A 19615-nucleotide genomic window follows, 5' to 3' on the forward strand; every position below is an offset into this window, starting at 1 on the left:
TGCTGCATCCGAGCGTTACAGAGAGAGATTGTTCTGTTCTGTGTGAGACTGGTAAGCCTTAGCCTGCCATTTCTCACAGTGTACTTCATCCTCACTTCAGTGCTACTTAATATAATTAATAATAATAATTTGATTAATTTAATTTTTTTTATTTAATTTGTCATCAACTGTAGTGTAAGTGCTGTTGAGTTGACAGTGCACCCAGTGCCTCAGTGGCACTGGGGTGCCCTTGCCCTGGGCTGGCACTAGTGCCTATTGCCTGTCCCGCTTAAATAAATTAAATAGAATTTATAAATAATAATTTAATAGAATCTATAATTTAATAGTTCATTATTATATATATATATATTTGTCAGTCATATATATATATATATTCTATAGTATACTAGTGTAGAGTGTACTGTAGACATTCATCTACTAGTGTCTAATTTAAAATCAGTAATATTAATTAATATAATTAATAATTGAATTCATTATAAAATTATATATATATTTGTCAGTTATAGTTAGTAATAGTATACTAGTGTAGAGTGTACTGTAGACATTCAAGACATCTACTAGTGTCTAATCTAAAATCAGTAATATCAATAATTCTATAATTCTTTCTTGTCTTAATAGTTAATTAAATTAGCTATAAATAAAAGTAATAATATTAAATAATTACTACTAGCGTATAGTTCAGCTAATCTTATTAGTACTGGTGCTGCAGCTCTATAGTTTGTGCTTTGTTTTAGCAACAGCAAGAGACCAAGTCAATTTTTCTTAATTAATCTTTCATTTTATTTCATTTGTTTTGCTCACCTCAGTCCATCAGTGAAGTGAACTTGTTGGGCTAGTGAGTGCAGCCGCATAAGTGCTGTGTTTTTTTTTGATCAGCAAGCAGTGACGTTAACTGTTTTGCAAAGATTTTCTCATTTATTTTACATTTTATTTCAATTTTATTAAAAGTACCCTTAGTGTTTTGCTCACCTCAGTCCATCAGTGAAGTGAACTTGTTGGGCTAGTGAGTGCAGCCAGCAGTGAAGCTAACTGTTTTGCTGTGACATTTTATTTTATTTCTAATTCTTTTCAAGAAAAATTGACTGTGACGAGCTGTACTAAGCAAAGCTTCAAGCTACTAGCTGTAGTACTAAAATAATTCTAATCTTCTTTAATCTTAATCTATAATATATTATAAATAATATATAACAATATAAATTCTAATTCATAATCTATAATATAAGTAATTCTAATTCTAAATTCTAATTCATAATCTATATTCTTCTATCTATAATACATAATATATAAGTAAATTATTTCTAATCTATTAATATTATATAACTTAATATTAATTAATAAATCATATACTGAATCTGATTTAACCTCACTTTAGCTTAGTGGGTTTGAGAGCGTCTGCCTAGAGGTAGATTTATAGTAAGGAAATATAGCTTTAGGCTAGCATAGTAGTAGGCTAAGCTCTTAGGCCCGTGTAAATTCAAATTAAAAATAAAATACTGCTAGTTATTAAATAGTTAATCTTGAGTTAATAATTTAAATAACTTTAGCACTTTGGCAGATTGCACACAGCACAGTGCAGTAGTGCATAGTTTTACTTTTTAAGCAGTAGCACTGAAGAGAACTTCCTCTAATTTTTTGTCTTTAATTCGTTTTTCCTTTTTTTTTATTTTTATTTTTTTATTTTTTTTTATAGTTTTTTAAACACTACACTACACACACAACACAAAATTTGAAATGGATCCTCCTTTTGGGACTAAGGAGGGACAAGCTCCATCTACCACCGCCACCACCAGCACCACCACCAGCACCACCACCAGTTCTAAGATGCAGCCTTTGCGTCAGTCTAGTCGGCCAAGTAGGCCAAGCTCTCGCTTATCATTTGGGGAAGCATTGCTTGAAGGATCATCAAGTAAAGGAAAGGCACCAAAAGCAGGCAGTAGTAGTGCGGCTAGGCCCACAAGCTCTATGGTTTTTTACGGAAAGCCTAAAGCACCAGAAGCACGTTCAAAGTTAAAGGGTAGCACAAGTAGTACCAGCCCAGTGACTAAAAAGAAGTGCCTTTTGCCCCAAGCAGCATCTTCCCCATCCACCAGCAGCATGCAAGGTACCAAGCAGAGCCAAATTAGCAGCAAGACTCAGAGGGGTCCCAAACCAAAGCGATCTCATTCCTTTGTAGGCAAAACCACCACCACCACCACCCCCACCTCTACCGCCTCTACCACCACTAGTGCTGCGCCTACTGTTCCCACTGGTACCGCCACGCCATGTCCTCCTAGTACCTCTAGCAAGCCACCAAGTCCTTACAAAATTTTTGTAAAGACAGTTAGAGAGAGGGCTACACATAGTGGAGCTCCACCTAGCGAGGTAGCAGAGGAGCCTGAGACTGAGAGGCCAAGTGCAGAGTCTATTCTTCCTGCTCGCACTACTACTAGTCACGAGTCTCACGACGATATCAGTCTTAGCTCCAGCCTAGCAGGAATTCCATTCGATCTGGCTAATGAAGAGCTAGACTATGAGCCAGAGGAAGTAGAGGAGATGAGTGGTCAGGAATCAGATTCCTCAGGGAGCAGTGTCCAAATGACTAGTGCACAATTTTCCCCTGAGCCTCCACCTTCTCCGCTACGATCATCACCACCACCACCACCACCAGCAGCAGCAGCAAAACCTAGCAAATCTAAAGCAATTAGCAGTCCCACTATGGCCAGTACTGTTACCACCAGTCCCACCACCACTAGTTCTGCCTCTGTTCATCCACCCCGAGCAGTAGGAGCAGCACCCAAGGCACACTCCAAGGCTATGCGCGCCCCAATTTGGGAGCACTTTGAAAATGTTGAAGAAGGGCGCTATGGAAAGTGCAAACATTGTGGGAAGCTAATAAGCAGAGGGAAAGTGTCTGGCCATTTTACCAGTGCTAGCATGAAGCATCACCTCAGCACTCAACACAACGCTGTGCTATTGGGGAAAGATGCAGAGGGAAAACTTAGTGCAGGCAGCATAGCTGGTGGCCGTGGAAAAACCCCAACAGCTTCTTCTTCTGAGCCAATAGCAGCAGCAGCAGCAGCAGCAGCAGCAACTAGTGCTGGCAGCCAGAGACCAAGGCAGGTTGGAGCACTGCATGTCCAGCCCACCCTGGAACAATTTGTGGCATTCCAATCCAAAAGGTCAATGCCCAAACAGCAGGCCAATAAAGTAACGCGACTGATTGGTCAGTTCATTGCTGTTGGAGGGGCATCCTTCTCTATGATCGAAGGGGAGCCTTTCAAACAATTGATGGCGGCTGTGGCTCCACAATATACAGTTCCGTCACGTTCCACTTTCAGCAGGAACATTGTCCCCTCATTGTATCGGTCCTGTGTTGCAGCAGTGAAAGAGGAGCTTTCCAAGGCTGCTGGTCAGTCTGTTCATTTCACTACAGATTTGTGGAGTGCACCTAGCGGCCAGCATGCCTTTCTTTCTTTGACAGCACACTGGTGGCAGCCCGGTGTGTCTAAGGAAGTTGCTGCAGCAGGCTACCGATCTTTCCTTCTCCATGCAGAAGTGATGGATGAAAAGCACACTTCCCAAAACATTCTGCATGCGATGAGGAAAATGTTTAGCCTTTGGGTGGGAGCAGAGGCGGGCACCAATGTTGAAGTTGGTTTTGTGGTAACTGACGGAGGTGCCAATATGGTGAAAGCGCTGCGAGATGGTCATATTGTTGGTGTGCGCTGTGCAGCCCACATCATCCATCTTGTAGTGAAGGCAGCAATGTCGGAAGGAACTAATGTGGCAGCAGTAGTTCTGTCCCGCTGCAGAAAGATCGCTGGGCACTTTCACCATAGTGTTAAGGCTAGCCAACTTTTGAGGGAAGAGCAAGAGAGGTCAGGTCTTCCCGTACACTGCCTACGTCAGGATGTCAGTACACGGTGGAACTCCACGTTAGACATGCTCGAGAGGATTTTGGAGCAGCAGAGGGCAATCCATAATCTTGCCTCAGAGCACAATATTGGGATTACCTCTCCATTGAATAGGGAGGATTGGACAGTGATCGCCCAGCTAGTGGCAGTCCTTAAACCATTCAGGGATGCCACAGAAAATTTAAGCTCAAACACTGCCAGTCTGGCCCAGGTAATCCCAGTGTTCTCCCATCTAGGCAGCAAGATGGATGTGTTCCTTGGAAACCGTGAGGCTGTTCAAGGTGGCACTCTACATCCTGACATAGCAGCCATAGTCAGGAAGCTGAAGGATCTGCTAAAAGTACACCTTCGCAAACGAATGGAAGAGAGTCCCGAAATTATGCTAGCGTGCCTTTGCGATCCAAGAATTAAGGGAAAGCTAGCTTTGAAATTTAATGTTCTCAGTAGCTACCGGGAGCAATTGGTCAACAAGGTGCGTGACTGGCAGCGTAAAATGGGAATGCTGTCCGAGGAGGGAGAGGTGCAGGAGGAGGAAGAGATGATGTGGTCTGCTACTCCTAGCAGCAGCATCAGCAGCAGTGCCACAAGCAGCACAACACAGCTGAGTGGAGCAGCTGCGTTTTGGGAAGAGGCACTTGGGAGTATAGTTGGACCATCTGACAGAGCTAGCAGCAGAAAGGAGAGTAGTGCTGCTGAAATGGTCAAACTTTACCTCTGTGAAGTTCCTTCTGCGCCTAATGTTGATCCTCTTAGCTACTGGGATGAAAAGAAGAGTGTGTGGCCTGCACTCTCATGGGTTGCGCAGCAGCTACTATCATGTCCGCCAACCACTGTTCAAAGTGAGCGCGTGTTTTCTATGACTGGAAACATACTGAGTCCACAGCGCTCACGCATGGCACCTCATCTGATGGAGCAGATTGCCTTCCTTAAATTCAATCTGCCCAAGTTGGGTTACCCAGCTCTTAGCTTGGAAAGTAAATTTTTTTTATCTGTAATGTTTAAGGTAGTTTCTCCCCCTGGTTGCACGTGTTTGCGGTGTGGCAACGTCTGCTACCTCCGCCGGTGTAGCCAATTTACGCTAGGGCCTAGTGTCTGAGTTCTGGAAGTCCGCTCCCAAACGCCATGGACTGACAGACTTTCATGCTTTGCCCTGGGGTGAAACAGGTGAGCGGGTCGTCAATTGCCCACTCATTCGCCTTTTCCAATGCTGCTGCTGCTGCTGCTGCTGGTGGTGGTGCCAGCGTCTCTTCTCTGCCAGTTCGCTTCCTGGCTAGTGTCATGCCTTAAATGTCCCTAATGGTAAGGGCAGTTTCTCCCCCCTGGCTGCGTCTGTTTGCGGTGTGGCAACGCCTGCTACCTCCGCCGGAGTGGCCAGCTTACGCTAGGGCCTAGTGTCTGAGCTCTGGAAGTCTGCTGCCAAACGTCTAGGACTGACAGTGTTTGGGTGCTTTGCCCTGGGGTGAAACAGGTGAGTGGGTCGCCAATTGCCCACTCATTCGCCTTTCCCAATTCTGCTGCTGCTGCTGCTGCTGCTGCTGGTGGTGGTGCCAGCGTCTCTTCGATGCCAGTTCGCTTCCTGGCTAGTGTCATGCCTCAAATGTCCCTAATGGTAAGGGCAGTTTCTCCCCCCTGGCTGCCTCTGTCTGCGGTGTGGCAACGCCTGCTACCTCCGCTGGAGTGGCCAGCTTACGCTAGGGCCTTGTGTCTGAGCTCTGGAAGTCCGCTGCCAAACGTCTAGGACTGACAGTGTTTGGGTGCTTTGCCCTGGGGTGAAACAGGTGAGTGGGTCGCCAATTGCCCACTCATTCGCCTTTCCCAATTCTGCTGCTGCTGCTGGTGGTGATGCCAGCGTCTCTTCGATGCCAGTTCGCTTCCTGGCTAGTGTCATGCCTCAAATGTCCCTAATGGTAAGGGCAGTTTCTCCCCCCTGGCTGCGTCTGTTTGCGGTGTGGCAACGCCTGCTACCTCCGCCGGAGTGGCCAGCTTACGCTAGGGCCTTGTGTCTGAGCTCTGGAAGTCCGCTCCCAAACGTCTAGGACTGACAGTGTTTGGATGCTTTGCTCTGGGGTGAAACAGGTGAGTGGGTCGCCAATTGCCCACTCATTCGCCTTTCCCATTTCCTTTTCCATTTCCATTTCATTATTTTCCTTCTGATACACAACCAACCAAACATAACACACACAATAACACAAATAACACAGTGACATAACACATAACACACATAACACATATAACACAGTGACAAGTGACAACACACATAACACACATAACACATACACGTACAATGCAAGAATCACAAGGACCTTTCCTCTTGTTATTTGTCCTGGCCTTCATTTCTACACTCACTAGCATTAACGCTATAACTCACACTTCATACTATAACATTTTTCCATCCACATACCTGCCAACAGACCCAACTTTTTCAGGGACAGTCCTGCTTTTTTCCAGTCCTGTCCCATCTAATTTAGCTAAACTAGGTATGCAAATACACGTTGGTAGTTATAGCTCGGTAGGTAGCACTAGTATAAACATTAAATAAATATAATAAAGTACTAAATAATAAATCTAACTTTAAAATATATTTAAATAAACCCCTAAATTTTTTTTAAAACCCATTAAAATTAAATTATTATTTAGACATAATACATCTTTAACCAAAGCAGTGCACTGCTACTAATCTTAAACATAACCGTACATTAACCCTAAGCTATTTTTTAGTTCTTGTCCAACATTTTTCCATCCGCATACCTGCCAACACACCCAAGATTTTGGTGGACAGTCCTGCTTTTTTCCAGTCCTGTCCAGTAAAAGTTGGGTTGTTGCAAAGTATGCCATTGTAAATAGGTAGCAAATGTTAGGCATGTATTACAAGTGGTCCAAAATCAATTTAAAAATGTAAAATAATCCCTATTCTTTTATTAAACATCTATGGATGTGTGATTGTGTATGATAAACGGAGGCCAAGTTCCTTGGAGCATTTGTCTCTAGGTCATTTTGTGTACAGTACACCTCAGTACGTGTGTGCAACTCTATTGGTCGTTTCGGCAGGGGGCTGGCCTGCCATCAACGAATGAAGTGCGTTCTGCAATTCACTAGTTGATGCCAGACCAGCCCCCTGCCGAAACGACCAATAGAGTTGCACACACGTTCCTTCACGGCAGCTGCTGCTGCTCCGATGTGTATTAACCCCTGCAAGGCAACCGGGAAGGAAACGAAGATTAAACGAGCACGAAGAATGTCCGCGAATATTCGCCCGAAGAGAAGACAGGAACGGGCGAATATTCGCGGAATACGAAGGTTTTTTCCCCCCCGAAGACGAGCACGAAGACGAACACGAAGAGCCCCCTGGTGCCCAAGTCTATTAAAAATGCTCACAACGTAATTATTAGGAAAGTTTATGGCTTAATATTGTGTGTGTGTGTAAGTGGTTGGTGTTAGAGTGAGTGTGTGAGTTTATGGTGTTAGATTGTGTGTGTGTGTGTGTGTGTGTAAGTGGTTGGTGTTAGAGTGAGTGTGTGAGTTTATGGTGTTAGATTGTGTGTGTGTGTGTAAGTGGTTGGTGTTAGAGTGAGTGTGTGAGTTTATGGTGTTAGATTGTGTGTGTGTGTGTAAGTGGTTGGTGTTAGAGTGAGTGTGTGAGTTTATGGTGTTAGATTGTGTGTGTGTGTGTAAGTGGTTGGTGTTAGAGTGAGTGTGTGAGTTTATGGTGTTAGATTGTGTGTGTGTGTGTGTGTGTGTAAGTGGTTGGTGTTAGAGTGAGAGTGTGAGTTTATGGTGTTAGATTGTGTGTGTGTAAGTGGCTGGTGTTAGAGTGAGTGTGTGAGTTTATGGTGTTAGATTGTGTGTGTGTAAGTCGCTGGTGTTAGAGTGAGTGTGTGTTAATGTATGGAGTTGCGATTGTGTCTAAATTGGAAACTAAAATCACTGATCAGTATTTTTCAGTAATACGCGCATACTAGGTTCCCGGCAGCTGGTTCCTTCTAGTCAAGCTTATGTGCTGGTGGTCGAAAGTGAGAGGGGCCGAGGGGGCTTCAGTTTTTATGTAAAATGAATGGTCATGTAAAAAAAACCCCAAATAATGACCTGATTTGTTTTTTTAAACTTTTTTTCTTTTAGTTTCTAATTTACTATAATTCACCCCCATTTTGTTCTGTGATTCAGATATATACATATTCAATCATATTTAATATTCAATATATTACTCAGTTATACTCGGTATCTTCTTTTTAAAGTTTCTACCCCCCGTAGACTTACCAAAAGCGTATTCATGTGTTTTACATGCAGTTTCATAAATAGACACTAGGTTGTTTATTATAACAAGAACTGTAGCCCTTTTTGATGTTCCTTTTATGGGCTTTCAAAGGTGCAGTTCACAGCTCGGTACATATCCTGCTTTCCTTTTCAAAGCCGCAATGGTTTAAATATATCAAAGCTTTACCCAGAACTCCGAGCTCTTCTATTTCTCACTTATAAGTGGAATTTGACATACTTGTGAGACTGGCCATTGAGTCGAGAAGTTACGGCAACGGGCAACCCTACCGACAAACACAACGGGCCTTCAGTATTTATTGCCGACGCCGGTTTCAGCACCTTTATGGACTGTGCTTGCAGGTTAAATATGTTTTTTAACCCCTTATGTACAATGGGTTGTCCTTAAACCCATTAAAAACAATGCATTGTACGGGCTTTGTCATGAAGGGGTTAATGCTATATTATTGGCCATTCTGGCCCTCTGGGTTAACCGGTGCCAGACATCCCTTCGTTCAGATACTTATATCAAATATCCTGCCCTTCCATGAGGATAATTCATTAATATGTGTCTCCCCTCTTTTAGCAAAACTATTTCGGGATCATATCATTTCAGACGCGCTTGTTTGTCTGACTCCTCGGATGAAATAAATAGAAAACTAGTTATTTACATCATCGTCTGTAACTCTGATTGTCGAATCTAATTCCGACGAACGCCATAAATTCTCCTTAAAATAGCAATTATTTTTCTAAGTCCCAAAATAGTGTAAAACGCGTCTAATCTGAATGATAATAAAAACAAAAATTGAATTAGAATGATTACGTTATTCTGCTATGTCTCGCAGAAATATATCGGTTTGTGCCTTTTTATGTTTACTTTTATCCCAAAAAGTTACTAAATTAGACAAAATGCAGCCGTTGATCTCTTTTTTTTTTTTTTCTTTTTTTTTTTTTTTTAGACTGCAGCTCTCATAACCCTCAGCCGGCCTCCAGCTGCCGCCACTGCTGGGAATATTAAACTAGAAACCATCGCTCTGGGAAGTACCTGTATTTATTGGCAAGTAGTTCAATTAACCTGTTACAGGAACCGGCGTTGTTTTCTGGGAGTTTTGTGCCGATTTTCGTTCATGTTAGTAATTTGTTTCGTTCGCTGGAAGTTCCCTTTAACCTAAAGTGAAACTGTAATAATATTATGTGTTTTTGTCACTCGGTAGAGTCACGCGTGACCCCAACCAAATGACCCCAAAGACAGCAAAACAATCCCAGATTCCTGAGAAATTATTTAATGACCAGGGCTTTTTTACCCTATAGGACTAGTCCTTTTTTAATTTTTTCAACCATTATATCCTTTTCTCATTTAATGTTCTACACAATCTATATATTTTCTTGGGACAAGTAGGCAACAATATTTTTATAAATTACACGCGGCTAGTATTAATGGGAAAAAAATACCTTAAATATATTTGTTAACCTGTCCTGATTTGGAAATATATATATATGTTATTTTTATCCTTTTTTTTTTTTTTTTTTTTTTAAATGTATGTGTCACATGACACACTATTTGTTCCTCGCAAAAATTATAGGGTGAAACAATTTCTGGTAAAGGTTTAGGTATTGAATAGTACTAGGAATGGTGTTTCTAATGCCGCAATTTGATTAATTTGATGATATCTTTTTAACCCATCAGTCTCCAGGTGGTCTTGAAGTATTATATAGAAAAATAGCACATGGGAATTGAGAGAACATGCCAAGCCGGGTAATAAAATGGGGTCCCTGTTTTTCACAATATGAGACAAAGTGACCATACAGTGAATAATGTCACCCACAGAAGTCCCTGCGTTGCTACTAGAGGCGAAGAAACTGAAGAAGCCACAATTTCCCTGTTTCCATACTTCTTGACTTTCCGTCACGTGGTTACTATGTTAAGGGAAAATTTAGAATTGTACATACATTGAGTGTTATGTGTCGGGTCCGGACCGATACTGTTGCCGGAGCGTATAAAAAACATAGCGTACGGCCCGCGCGTTCAGCCACACAACTGTTATTTAGCGTCTGCTGGCCTTAAAGTGCCAGGGCTGCTTTTCTTCTGTATAAACATATATATGGGGTAAAATATATGAAAAGTAATTTTATAACCGTACCAACCAGTAGAATGGCCCAATTAGCAGGAACGTACTATTGATATAACCTCAATTTAATCAAAATTCCTTGACGTGTTTAATGTTCTTATCAATTTTGTTGTCCTTGGAGACTCAAGCTTCTTAATGGAGAACGTATTAGACTCCCCTTCATCCAAGGTGATAATGGTCAGTAATGGAATCCCAAAAATGCTTCTGAGACTGATAAGGTTCTGGGTAATCTTAAACGAGGTCAGTGCACTTGTGGTTTCTTTGGCTAAACTCATCCAGACTGCATTTTTCTTGTTTTTCTGACATTTTTTTTAATCCACAGATTTGGGTCCATAAAGAACGTTTATTTTGAACACTGTGTGGTCTTTGGCTTTCCAGCCTTAAGACAACAAACATAACCAAAAAGGGGGCCGCTCAGACACCACTGCACGTGTGTGGAAAGGGCTGCCTCTGATTTCAATGGGAGCTTTTTCCTGTCACCGATTGGCTGCTTCGGGCAGCCAATCAGTGGGAAGATATGTCAGATCATGGAGGAAGAGGAGGGCAGCTGCTGGAGCAGGGCTGCATCTTCTAGGTCAGGTTACTTTATCTTTAGTGGAGGGGGTCAGAGACACTAAATTGTCCCTTTATTTCCAAATTTCAAGGGCACTACTCGTTATTGCCCATTAAGCCATTGTGCAGCGCTGTGGCATATGATGGCGCTATATAACCGATAATAAAAGTGCAGTAATAGTAATCACCCATTAAACAAATGCCTCTAACTTTACCCAGACATTATATTGGTCTCTGTTATATTACATTTTATTTATAGAGCATCGTCAGATTCCGTAGCAGAAGAAATTTGACATTTTTGTGGATATAATGAGTTTTATTTTTTAGGCAGTGCCAGCCCTAGGGGTCCGCTGGACACCTCTTGTGTCCCCTTTGCATGCAGCCACTTGGAAAATACTGTATGAGTGTTCACTCATCTGTCTAGTACTCACCGCCCTTTTACTCACTTCTTTCTCTGAGCGCCAAGTGTAGAACACAATAACATAAGGAGGTACTGTGAGAAGATAAAGTGTTTCGGCATTTCGGTTATTAAGGTATTAAAGAGCTGGCGGCTTTCCGGCGGTGCCAGTAAAGGTCGGTTGTGCCATTTTCCCGCGGTAGGACAAGTCTTCTTTTATCTTTTTCTATGTCACACGTGTAGAATATAGGACAAGACCTGGATTCTTCTCCCTGCGGCGATCGGAAGCGATGGATCTCGGAGGAAGTGGATCATTCTATTAATATAGTCAGCAGACCGCAGAATGATACCAATGACAGGATTAATCCCTATGACCTTGTTAGCGGTACACAGTCATGCTGACAAGCACGATATAACAATCACCTTATGTATTATTAATAGCAAGTATTATATCCTTGCATTTTTGGTTTGTGATTTTTTACATTTTTAAATGAAAACGTACACGACTTTACCCCGAGGTCCTCTTTCTATTATTATGTTAAGGAATAGTTATAAGACACCCAAAATACCAGTGCAGTTTTCCTCTTGACTACTGACCCAATACATTATTATTTATTGATTTATATAGTGAGAAGGTTTGCAGGTTAACGGCACTGGGGGGAACCCTGGAATCAGTGATCGCCACACCTGGTTTCACCTGGAGTCTCCGGGTGACGGGTGCTTTCCGAGGTGGTTTCTTCAATCTACGAGTAGAGGAGTGGGGTTCATTAACGCAAACTTCTGCCCGTTTCTACCTACCCTCTACCCGCTTTCCATCCTTTTATAGTCTAACTTAGGCTAGGCCTGCCTCCTCATCACAGCCACACCCCCCAGGAGAGGCAGCCAATCCTGGCAAGGGAGACTAGGAAACCTAGGGCGCTTCCAATTGGTAGGGCCATGGTGGAGGGCTGGATCTTCTAGGATACCCCCCAAGGAGGGTCACACTGAAGCCAAAAGCCTCAGCCTACCCGCTACTACCACCAAAAACTGAGGCTTTGGGGACCTGGCCCGGTGCAAAATCACAGGTGCACATATGAATAGAGTGTTTGTGACGTACCCGACCCCAGCCCATGGCTAGTGTTATAACAATTTACCCCTCCACCCGCCGGCCATAGGCTAGGGCAGTGAAGGGTAAAAATAAAAAGTGTGCAAGGGATCATGATTGGTGATGTAAGTGTCAAAGTCTTGTCTCGTTCCTCTTTAATAAACGGGTGATTAATATCTGGCCGCGGTCGCTTTTCCCAACATTCTCTTGCTAAATAATACATTGTCGAGGCCAAAAGAACTTTGTGTTATTGTTCGTCCCACAGATAGTGAAGCCGGCCACGTCTGCTCACCCCCCTTAATTTACATATTGGGACGCATGCGGTGCAGTAAGAGCTGTCAGAGCAGTGTGTCTGGAAATCACTTTAAAATGACCCAAAACAATATTATAATGCCCATAATCCTTAAATGGCTCAGTAGCAGGAGAATGATGCCAGCCCTGCACACGTGTCGGCGTAATCATTTATTGATGTGATTAGGAGTTATTCACTAGCGATGTTCAGGCAGGCAGCTGAGTAGCAATTCTGACCTCTGACCTCTGACCTTCAGGCAGCTGGCAGAAAGGGGGGTGCCGCCATCTGCACATCTTCTCTATAGAGTATTTGTTGGTGCCCTGCCTGGTTTTACAAAGCGGGGGTTACCGCTCTCATTGTAAATGCACATTTTATATTCAGATTCTTTTTTTAAGGTTTTTGGAGCATGCAGAGAGTGTAGCGCATGAAATACAATTTAAAAAAAATCATTTTTACTAAACTGGATTTATTTAAAATGTATATTTCCCATTTCTTGTGATGGTACGATGCTGTACGCCATTTATCTGCCAATTTTTCAAATTTTTCGGAGAATTAAGTAAATATTCAGTAAATACCAGAAAATTATTTTTATGCGGTTTGGATTTTTTTTTAAAAAATCAGTATTACTCAATTTTTTTAAACAGGCTCTTAATGAATGCTTACATTAAGTGAGAAGATTCCCCAAAATAAATTATAGATCTCCTTTCCCCATTTCTGACCCATTTGAAACGCCCAGATTCATTAAATTGAGAACTCTCATAATACGGAGATTTTGATCAGCGACGGGGATCCCCCTGTCCTTCAGCCAATAGAGAGATTCTTAAAGACCCTGAGAGAAGAGATTTACGTGTCCGTCTCTAACTAATAAAATGGCTCTTTTAATAGATTTATTTTAACCAAAAAATAAGAATCTAAAAAATACACTTAAAATGAATGCATACTGTGGGGGACAAAGAGAAGTGGGCCCCAAAAAGGACCTGCCCCCCCATCATCACCACTGTTTTCACATGTGTTGTGCTTTAAGGGGTTAATATTAAAATGCTTTAATCTCGGGTGATTGCAAGCTCCTTTGAGCAGAGCCCTCCTTACCTCTTGTTCCTGTAAACCCAAATGGTTCTGTGTGCACTACTTGTCCTGTTTACCCATTGTACAGCGCTGCAGAATATGGTGGCGCTATAAACATCAATAAATAATACCTTTTAGAAGTTTTCGGGGACTACACTATGTGGTCAGTTCATAAATATTCTGGTTCCATATGCGTTCCAGCGCTGAAAAAAACCCACCACTCAGGGCCTTTCTTTTAGCTGAGAATGATGGGAGTTACGGGAAAAATACATGTTGAGCAGCTGAATCTCCCTCTATGTTATTATTATTTATTGTTTTATATAGCGCCGTCAAATTCTGTAGCGCAGTACAATGGGTGGATCGCAGTATATTGCGGTATTTACGCTGTACGTCTTCACGCGCTCGCCCCGTCTGTAACTGTTTGGATAATTCCACGTCTATTTATTTTAGGAATCCTACATTAGGACAGCGTTAGCAATGACGTGGGGGGGCTTCGCAGACCATCTGTCTGGATCATTGTATAGAAGGAATTTGCAGCCATAAAGCAGACTATCCCCTTTGCTCAGGGTGCAGAGGTCGCCCGCCGCTGCCCGATTGCCCGCCTCTGCCTGGTGCACATTCTCTGTTTGTTACTCTTTAAGAAGGTTGTTAGGAAGCCTCCTGGCTGAGTAATCTTTAACGAGGGGAATCCCATGTGCGGAATGCAGTGACTCATCCTTCTCCTGATACGGAAGCCCGGAAGGGTCAAACCGTAGCCACATTAACAAGAGAGAGCACTGAAGCCAAGGCGCTTTAGCCATACCACCCAAGAGTCCTGGCTTTTGCAGGACAGACGTGATTTTTGAGCGCAGTTTTTTTTTAATCCTCTGATCTGTAAAATCTATGTAACAGCACAGACCCCTGAAATGCTGAGGGGTATGTTTAGCATAGGATAGTAGTAACGGGTATTTAGAGTACAGAGTTCATTTCTTTATGGGACCGGCTGGCCCCCGCCAATAACATGGATTTGGAACTCTGTACCTAATGTATCGGTTAGTCTTAGTCCGTCAGTTCTAGTTCTGTCAGACCCCTTGAATGTAGGGACTGTAAGAAGCGCTGCGGGAACTGTTGGCGCTATATATATATATATAAAAGATAGCCAGATATTAAGAAAAATTTACTACAAGACTTGTTTATCCCTATATAAGGTGCTTTCTCGATGGGGTATCTGCAAGCGCCTAGCGGTTTTATCCTGAATGGGCTTATTCGACTCAGCATCCCAATTTGTGCTTTTCTCACTACTTTATTACAGCTGGGATCCCTGCTTGAACACAGATTGATTTCAGCAGGGCCGGCCCGACAATGGAGCCGAGTAGGGCAACCGCTCCAGGCGGCACTTTTGAAGGGGCGGCACTTCGCCGCCCCAAGCCCTTTTTTTTTTTTTTTAAGCGAAAGAGAGAGAAAGGGGCGCCGAGTGGTTTTCGCTTACCAAGCTGTCAGTACCCGCTCGGCGCCCCTCTCTCTCTCCTCTACGGCGAGTCTTCCTGTTCGGTCTCGGTGCCGGCTTGTGATGCTGAGTGCCGGCATTACAAGCCGGCACCGAGACCGAACAGGGAGACTCGCCGCTGGACTGCTGAAAGGTAAGTACAAGGGGGGGGAGGGTAGATAATGGGGCGGGGGGGTTGCTGCGAGGAAGGGTAGATAAGGGGGGGGGGCATTTTAAAATTCGCCCCAGGCGGCATTTTGGCTTGGGCCAGCCCTGGATTTCAGAATATCTTTACCTCCAGACAAGTCATGGTTTCCATAAGGACCATTTGCCTCTCGCTACAATGTAATTGATAGGCTGTTCTATTAAAGGGTTAACGTTAAAGGTTCCCACGGGCTGTTTCTATATAACGCTCCGCTCCGTGGAAGCTGGGGGCAGAAGCTACAGAATCCTTTATAGGGTTACTCCAGGGGCCGTTAACCTTATCCTCGCCGCCACCATTTCTCTTTAAAGGCGTAACATTTAATTAAACGATATAGATGTAGACACCTACAGACAGACAGGAGCTATAGGGTTAATGCTTTGGGGTCTAACTCTGAAGTTTTTGAAAACTTCCCATTAAACCAAAACCAGAAGCTGCTTCTGCATGAGATCATTCTATGGAAAAAAAAAGAATTTCCAGGAGAAAGGAAATGGTATTTTTGGAAGCAGCTCCCGGATGATAAGGGGCTTCCTGTTGGAAGATTTAGAATTTTGTTCATTTTTTTTTTTTTGTAATATTCTGTGTTTTAGTTTGACTTCATTGCTAGAAAAAATAATATACATGCGGTAACGCCCACACTTATAGAAGCGAGACATTTGCCCTTTTTTTTTTTTGCACCGGCATTGATTACATAAAACCTACGTCAGGCATCAGGTATCTCCCTCGTTACTAGACGCGTTTCCACTCAAACATAAAAACAAAAAAATAATCGGGAGACCTTAAAACGCTTCCTCCGCCACCCAGAAGATAAGGTGAATATTATCAGTAAGAACAAACAGCGTCCCTCCCAGTCCCAGGACCTCGTCTCCTATTCCTTCCCGATAACTGTTGCCCATGAACTTCTGAACGGGGAGCCAATCATCGCACAGCGCCATGCGGCAGAAGCGCGTTTAAAATAAATAAACTTTTTTAAACTTACATTTTGCATGGAGGTAAATTTTTTTTACTAAAATTAGCAAATTTTGGTGACGCTGATACCTTAGCCAGACGAGGAAAGGTTAAATGACTTAAAGGGACAGTTTAATGTCACCCTACTATAGAAGAGCGCTTATTAAAGTACCCTGTGAGTAACCGTCACCCCCTGTGAGTACTTTAATACTGTTTGTCTTCTTACGAGACTAGAAAGCACACACCTGACTTAGCAGAAGTTGCCCTCCTCCTCCATGGCTCTACTATTCTAAGTATATCATCGGCACAGAGGGGTCACCGGGGCACTCGCCCCATCCTTTATCAGGCGACACATTTGTCAAATAATTCAATAAACTTTGGTTCTACGATTGCGTTGCTTAGTTAGAGTTGCGCATGGAGTGGCGCACTTGCCAAGGTGCCGGGGTTAAATTAACCAGATCACCGCCAACTTGTGACATCACGTGCGGGTCACGTATGGCAACCCAATGTGTTCCTATTGCAATGCGTGGCTGGTTAGTCTGATATCACTTCCTTCTGTTACTCCAACGAGCAGAAATGTCGCACACCTACGCCGGGCAGCCGAGCAAGGAAAATGACTTTCAAAGTAGAAGGTTTTTAAAGTGAAAATAATGAATTCAAAGGAAAAAAAATATTTTTAGAGATGATGCAAGCTGTAGTGAGCCTTACAAACAGAAAAACACATGATACATTTGCGATACATACGTGTATATGATATGATACCTACATGTGATACACACATGCGATATATACGTACACATGATACATACATACATATGATACGTACATACATGGGATACATACATGTGATATGATACATATGATCCATACATACAAGTGATGTGATACTTTCTCCATAGTAAACCCCTTCAATTTCATTTTTGGATATATTGCGCCATCTTGTGGTACCAAGTAGAAATTGCACCTTTTGTCTCATGTGCAGTGCTTTCCTCCTCTGGTTGGCGGATTGGTCTCTACTACCTTCTTAGCACCCCTGTAATTCTTCACTTCCCCTGATACATTTGGGGCTTCAGCCCCCAGCCCCCAGCCCCAGCATTCAATCAACAGGTATTTTTAAATAAAAAAAATGTAGGAAAATAATGTAGTGTAATTATTACTGTATATTAAGAATGAAAGAATACAGAAATTAAGCAACCGTTCTGTATTATGTAGAGGAACAGGAACATTTCTTTATCTGGAAGTGAACAAGGGACTTCTGAGATCTTCAAATTTCATGCATTTGTTTTTTAAATTGTATTCCAAAATTATTCAGGGTCACTAAAAAGGCATTGTGTCCTATGATGTCAGTGGGAGCGCCCGTTACGCCAGCGGGTATGTATGCTCAGGCAACCTTTGTGATGTTAGGGTGATGAGGGTGATGAGTGTTTCTATCGATCCAAAATCATTAATCTGTTACCGTAATTTAGCTCGTTTTGGGATTTTTCTCCTTTGAATTAGTTTTTTTTTATTTTTGATGATCTCCAGCAGGGGGCAGCACATGGCAATAACTGTTATTATCTGTTGTTATCATTTACTGTTTTTATATAGCGCCATCATATGCCGTGGTGCTGTGTTCTAACTGGAATGTAAAAGGCAGCATCCATGTCCCCCTTATGAGACTCTGTCAAGGCTCGATGGCCAGAGGGGGCATTTGCTATCACCACGTCGCTCCTTGTGAGTTTTAGTTTTTCTGTATAAGGTCTTATCTGGAGTACCTGGTTAATATTAACCCAAGGGGTGCTGGAGACCATTTCTAGAAGAAATCACCAGTCTTGTCTTTTTACACTCTCGGAACGTGCAGCCGAGACAGGAGCTACTAAAGAAAAACACGCAGCAAAACAACAGCCGCTGTGAACAAGGTTTCATTTATACCGCTGGTCTTATTCCAGGCTGAGGTGGCCACTGACCGCCAACCGCTGGAAGTAAGAAGAAACAAACTGAGTGTGACGATGAACTATAAATCCGCACTGTATCTCGGAATATTGAAGAATCATCAATGGGAAATACTGACTGCCGCTTACTACTGTTTTTTTTGTGTGTACTGTATATTATGGTTTTTTTTGTTACTCCATTAAAAGAAGTCCTGATTGGTCAATCTTAGCGCTACAAAGACTCCCTCGACCAATAGGGGAGGGCCATCAGCGCCTATCTTCATCAGTATTGTGTTAAGTGCGTTCGTGGTTACACTTCTCATTCGGTAAGAAAGCTCCATGGGCTCTGTGGTTATTTTTGGTGGTAACTACCTGCTGGACCTCAAACAGATCAGCAGCCGGCTCTTCATGTTTACAAGGTTATGTTAAAGATGGCGGCTTAATGGTGTGGCAATGTGTGGCAATATCCTTACCCTTTAAAGAAATGTAAAAAAAACAAAGGAGGTGAATGAGTTGGCCGGTGGCACGGCATGTGCTGGGCAAACCCAAGCCAGACCCTGGGCATAGCTTGTTGAGCTGAGTATAAGTTAAACCTTACTCATCGGATGAGTAAGGACCACAACACACAGTCAACTCTCTCTTAAATACGGACAAGCGGCCAGTTGAGTTCACTTGAGTGAAGAGGTGAGTTGGTCATTAATGGACAATTCCGTGGCAAGTTGCCCTTCTCTCAGCCTGACTTGAACCTTTGTGAGTAGACCCCAACACTCACTCTTCCGTGACTCAAATCAAACACAGTATACATTTTCTCTGGGGAGGATCCAACTAATTAAAATATCTGATGAAGTTCATCTTCTAGAATGGGCCAAATGCTTCTGTCGTCAAATTCTATGTTAAAGTCAGAAATGTTGGCCAAGGAGATGAACATTTCTCGCCATGTGCTGTTTGAGTTGTCCTGTAGATGGCGCTATGCAAACACCAAGAGCAGATATCAGAGCTGAGAAGGTGATTTCTGTTCCTGATATATTTTGCTTTAAAGAGATCAATTTACGCAGAGCTTCCACGTTACTATATGTGCCAACTATCCCGGCACTCGATTAAAAACCTGCCTATTAGCTACAGTGGGAACAATGAAATGTACAACCCAAAAGAGCGAAGAGAGTGGGATACAGGATAGGAATATCCAAATATATTACACGATTAAATAAAGTCCATTCCATGTTTATTCTTCATTATTATTCTTAAGACTGCTGCCAGGAATTATGGGTTGTGGCATCTAAATGAACGTGCCGGGTCACATTATTAATCTATACACTCTCCCTGGCTGACATGGAATATATATATCTTGAGACAAGGCAGGGGATCAAAGGAAAACATAGCTGAGCGAAAGTGAATCACTGAATATAATATTTGTTTTTGGCCACTTGATG

The sequence above is a fragment of the Sceloporus occidentalis genome, unplaced genomic scaffold (assembly GCF_023333645.1).
Source record: "Sceloporus occidentalis isolate IW3139 unplaced genomic scaffold, rSceOcc1.0.p SCAF_526, whole genome shotgun sequence".
In the NCBI taxonomy this organism is placed as follows: Eukaryota; Metazoa; Chordata; class Lepidosauria; order Squamata; family Phrynosomatidae; genus Sceloporus; species Sceloporus occidentalis.